Below are 6,183 nucleotides of genomic sequence, written 5' to 3'. Positions count from 1 at the left end.
GTGCTGGGGTGAACAGTTTCTGTTCTCTCCAAACATGAATTACTCAACTTATAAAGCTGAGTCCAAACTGAAAGTATTACAACAAATGTGATGTAATAATGCCCAAAACACAGATAAAATAATAGTTTAAATTCTAGGATGCCGTGCTGTTATTTTCTCAAGCCAAGTAGCCAATGATAGGAGGAGGCCAGGGACTGTGACTTTATCCAAGGCTGTAATTTTTCAGTTGGATAACAAACAACAAAATAAAGGCTATTTTTTCCATTGGACACTCTACTGCTGGAGTAATGCCATGCCTTCTTGATCAGTAAACCATCACTGTCACCAAAACCAGTTGTTCTCTGATGACCATGGTTTCTCAGCTTTTCATTCTGACATCCTTCTCCTCCTCATTGTGTTGGCCCAGATGATCCTGTGCTCAGATGGTTTGGGGAGTTACCCAACTCCCAACATCCCCCTGTCTGATCTGTGCATCTTTCTGGCTGTGTGAACAGCTGTGCCAGCACAAGAAAGGATGTCTGCATCAAAATCAGAATGGGTAGGCGGAGTCTTTGCAGAAGACAGAACAGACACTTCCACTGGTGGATTGTGTTGGTTTAAAGAGCAGATAAAATTGAGTCACTTCAGCTCAGCCTGTTGGACAGAATGACAAAATATGGAGGTTTTTCTCAGCAATAAGCCTGAAGAACTACAAAAAAGACTGCAGGTTTCTAATCTCCCATCTCTGATGTTAAGTACCCTTCCTGATCTCTTATTTTGTTGTTTGTTTTTGATTTTTTTTCAAATACCCCATGCACATTAAAATGCCTCGCCTTTTTCTGATCAAGAAGCGCAAACCCCTAGAATACAGAATGCTTAGAATACAGCCCTGTGTGTATATGATTGGGTTGTGCTGTCTCAAACGGGCTTTATGGAACCTTAATGAATCCCTTATACAAGTCTCACAGGAGCAATTTATTATTATTATTATTATTATTATTATTATTATTATTATTATTATTATTAAATGAGCTCAAATACTTTCATGGTTTTGCAGCAGCCATTTCAAAAACAGAAGGGACAAAATGAGAAAAGCAGGCTATTTGTTGCTTTTCAGTCTGGCTGAAATATGAACTCTTTCATGTTACCCTTTCTTCTTTCATGTGTTTTCAAGAAATCCTGACATTTTGCTCCCTCGGATAGATATTTAGAGACTGAACCAAAATAGCAGCTGTGGAAAATGCTAAACTGTGAGAACAGAAGGAACTTCTGGAGAAGTTGTTTTCCCAAATTGTTTGTGCTTCTGCCAGATGTGTTCTCCCATCAGCCTTTTTGAGCTCTGCAAAGTGCCCCACACTGCCCAGAGCAAAGAAAAGAAACCAGAGCTCCAGAAGAGAGCGAGACCAAATCCTTCATGTTCAGGGTATGGTGTCATTCTCCTGTAGTTAGGGTAACAGCTTGCTTCTGCAAACTAAGCTATGCTTGTGGTATCTGTAAAGCTGGTACCGAGAAGCTGAAGTTTCAGCATTGAAGAAACAGGAGAATTATCAAGTTCTTTGCTGACATATTGCTCACATTTTACATATTTGCTTACATTTTTTCTTTGAAATCAGGATTGCCTATGTATCACCCCCTCACTACTCCAGCTGCACCTATCTGAAGAAGCTTTATTTACTTTGCAAGACCAATTCCGTAATTCCAAGTTTATGCATTGAGCATGAAATTCTGGTCTTTTATGACTCTGCATTTTTATGCTAAACTTTCAAATTACACAATACACATTTTTTTCTATATAATCTGCTTCCAAGTCCTGATTAGAGACATAAAGCTTCACATCATGTAGTACCTCTGCTGCTTTCTTATTTCCATATATTGGCATCTGCAACCTATATAGCAGTCTTCAAATGTTGGGGTGTTAGTTTTCACAGTTCTACTAGCAGGATGGTTTTTAAAAATGAGTGGGAAAATCAGAGTACAGAATATGTAAGCCAAACAGAATGACTTTTAGTAAATCCTCTGCACCGTTTGTGTTTCATTTCCAACACACATCCACTCTTCAGCTTGTTGGTTTAGGACATGATCTTGTTTTCTAAGGCACAGCACAAACCAGAGCTGAGAGATTACTGAGAAACAAAGCAATGCTACAAAGCTGATTTTGCAAAGCTGTTTTGTATGAGGGAGTTCCCCAAAGCACTTTATGTGTTTCTCTTCCCTAAGTACTTGCTTATAAGATGGACTTTGCTGGGTAGGCATGTAAAAATTGGTTGCATCTATGTATTGTACAAACAAATGGACCAGACAGCTGGTGAAATATTCTACTCTTCTGGAATTGTCCAAATGCCTTGTATGGCAATTAAAATTATACATATGTTCCATGGTCCTCTGGATGGGATGAGGCGGTTTCACTCTTTCAGTAGTTTTTTTCTTTAATTGAGACATTACAGTGACATTACAATTTAATATATATTTAAAATAACTTGTAATTTTATAGTGTTGTTCTTCACTATGCAAAGGTTATATTAACTTGTAGTAAGAGTAGCATGTATTGACTGAACTTAGATTTTGTTTCAGAATGAATTATTTTGACATATTTGTTTTCTTTTTTATTTACCACTTAAGATACTCACTTCTTGCCATTTTCTGTCCCAGAATGTGATCTTGTGATTTTTCTATTCTTAGATAAAAACCTAGACAGATTATGCAGTGCGCATCATCCCTTATCACCTTGTGAGATGTGTCTACATTTGCACATTTGCAGTTCTTTGGGAATATGTAGTCATGGATATGGTAGTAAAAATCCTTGTTAAAACAAAGCATTTTAATATAGTATAATGCATATTTTACACAGCAAAGCAAAACATTAACGTTTTGTTTAGTTTTAGAAGAACATTCAATTTCATTTAATCCAAGTTGCATTACATGGGATGTGCTTTCCTTAAATTAAACAGAAAGAGCTGAATCAATGAATTCTCCAGGCCTGTTCTAGTTGTAGCTGAACTCACAGTGATTGTCTTAGTATTTTCCTTTCCAAAGCCACAACCTCATTCTGTATGTGTCTTTTCTCCCTCTATCTCCTCTTACCAGTAGCAATGCATGGCCATGGTGAGAATTCCCTCTGTCTCATAATGATTTGTGATTTTATTTTTTTTTCCAGATGCCAGATATCCACATGCCCCATGTTGTTTTCCAGTATTAAGAAATATCAGTAATTACATTTGCTTACAGTGTGGTGTGAAAACTTGCTCTTTAGCCTCTCTAACACCCAACTAAACAGGGTATTGCAATAAATTACTTCTTAGGTATAGATCAGTATACTGAATGTTACCAACAAACTGAAAGTTATGGTACTTGTAGTGTCTCTCAGTCTGAGCAACTCTGAGATGGCTTTCTCTGTACAAGTTGGCTTTGCTAATAGTTAGATGTTTGGATAAAAAATTAATTTCATGGAATGATACAACTCCACTGATACTTCCAGATTCATGTGAATACTTATGGAAGAGTCTCAACACATCTGGCACAGACTAGATTGTAACACAGTATTTATGGTGATGAATAGTTGCTCATGAGTGACTAATAATTACTGTAAGTTTTAATATAAAGAACTAATAAAATGTTGCATTTTATTTTTTAATTTGGATTTACATCTGGTGTGAAATTTTCTTTTCCACATCGTTATAAAAAGTCACCAAATATAAACACAGAAGTATTAGTCAATGCTTTTGCTTTGAGGAATGGGCCCATCATCCTAATAGCATGGTACTGTGCTGTGGAATACTTCCATTCTTAATCATAGACATCAGAAATAGTAGCTCAGAATAATTTTCACAATATATTCTTAAATACTTTGTGTTATTTGATCAACCTGTAGAATGTAGAAGTGCAAAAATCTCTGATTATTTGATTCAATGGAGAGTATTTAATTAGATATAGCTTAATGTTTCAATCTTTTTTGGTTAACTGAAATTTCATATTGATTTAAAAGATTTACATACATTGATCTTAGAACTGAAATTGAATGAAGGTTTCTGGTTTTATGTGATAGTATGAGACACACTTTGAACTCAGATCCTGATTTAAGATGATCTTTGCACTAAGATATGCAGTCTAAAGACACCTATTCAGATATAGAAGCTATTACTTATGAAAACAATGGCTAGCAACTAAGGAAATCTTTTGATCTCAAAGTGGAGGTATAAGAGGTATAAGACATGGAAAGGGGAACTGAAATCACACACAAAATCAGAAGCAGAAAGAGTAGTTGAAATTGTACCCCCTGACTCTTACTCAAAATCATCTTCCTCTTGCATGAAGAAAGCTAAATACTTGCAAAATAAAAATTTAAATATGTGAGTTTGGCTTTCATTTAGTACTGGGTACCAAAGGAGCTTTTAAGAAGACAGTATTCCGCATTGATTACAGCACTATGATTGGAGTATGGTGGGTTTTTTTTAGTTTTCCTTATACCACTTTCATGTTATTCTTGAGGAGTTTGTTGATTTTAAATGGGAGTCAATTTTATTTTCTCAACAGATAATATATAAAGTAAGGTTAAGATAGAATGGTCAGGGTAAAATTCCTCAAATAAATATTTTTTATTTTGTATGTGTGTACTTCCACATCTCTTATGTGCCTCTTAGTCTTTATCCCATTAACATGTTCTAAGTGCTCTGTTCAGTAGATTTTTATGTCCATTTGAGAAGGCCATTTAGGTCTTCAGTGTATCAGATGGTGCCAAGTATTGTCAATTAAAATGCAAAGAAGTTATTCAAAGTGTTAACCTTAGGCAGTAATGAGAGGGGAAAAAAGGGTGTTTTTCTGGCAGGCACTGCTGGTTTTCCCCCTCCTTATTGATTCTTTACTTCGATTTTTCTTTAAATACTTTTGGAGAAATGATTCTTTGAAAGGTCTAGTTAAAACTGAAAAGGAGAAACAAGGAACCAAAACAGAGCTTCAAGCCCAAGTCTGCATTTTTGAATATGATTTTTGTGTGCATCTAACTGCCACTAAACCAGCACAAATCTTTTACAGCTGTAGGATGCGGGAGAGCTGAGCACGCACACGACCAATGTGATCAAGCAATGCCCATTTATTACAACTAAGAAAGCCCTTTTGTAATGTTCTCCCGCACACGTGAGTAACATGCAGTTCAAGTCCTCAAGATGGGACAGTTAACTTAGCCCGCGCTTTAAACCTTCTTATGATTGGATAAAAAGTGCCACATCAGCCTTGCCAGGCTTCCTGCCTTGTGGAACTTCCTCTTCCATCCCAACCTCTTCTGGGGGTTGTTTGTCTCATCGAGTTTCTCCCCCCTCATTCAGGGTCACATCCTTATCGCATTCTTGCTCGGCTGAGGCTTTTATCAGTCTTGTTCTCACGCAGGATTGCTCACATGTCCATTCTCTCGCAGAAAGCCCTCTAGAATCCCAACAGTAGGATACTGACTTGTTACAGCTCCCGAAAAATATGCAATACAGTATCCTCTTCCCTGCAGCTCTGGCTGCCTCCCTTTGGTTCTAAGGACCACTTCATTCATTTTCCACTAGGGTGAAATTCCTGCTTTTTGTGGACCTCAATTCATTAGCAATGTAACACCTTAAAATCAGTCTGTGTGTTTTCTTCTTGGCTTGACTTTCCCTGAATCTTTCAGATTGTGCTATTTCTTATGTCCTCTGTCCAAATTTTCAAGCTTTTATTTCCAAAGCTTTGCTCACAAGAATTACTCCTGCCACCTCAGTTTCTGTTCCTGGTTATAGTTTCCCTCTGATTATTCTTCCCCTCACTGATTTCCGTATTGTCAGCAGAACCAAATGAGGCCAGGTCCACATTTGCCTCTCTGATCCTTGGCTGACTGTGTCTATATTACCCCTTGTATACAATTTTACACCATAAAATTTAGAACAGAGTGAGTAGAGCCCTGAGTATTTGTACCTACTTTATCCTGCAAACTAACTTATGCTAAAGTTGCATACAAATGTGATTTGACCTTGTAGAAGGTGCCTCAAAGTACCCCAAGTTCTCATGTCCGTCCAATGTCAGGCAAAATTACCACATGAAATGAGTATAGATGGATGCTGTTCACCAGGCTTTGGGAGGTAGGGCTATTTGCACTTCAGATAAATATGTGACTAAATGGGCTTTAAAGTGCATGCAGTACAGGCAGACAAATGCCAGTTTTGCTTAGGGCATTGTGGCTGAGTCACTGTA

The sequence above is a fragment of the Athene cunicularia genome (assembly GCF_003259725.1).
Source record: "Athene cunicularia isolate RWA chromosome 2 unlocalized genomic scaffold, athCun1 chr2_part1, whole genome shotgun sequence".
NCBI lineage: Eukaryota > Metazoa > Chordata > Aves > Strigiformes > Strigidae > Athene > Athene cunicularia.
Note: the sequence above shows the minus strand (reverse complement) of the source record.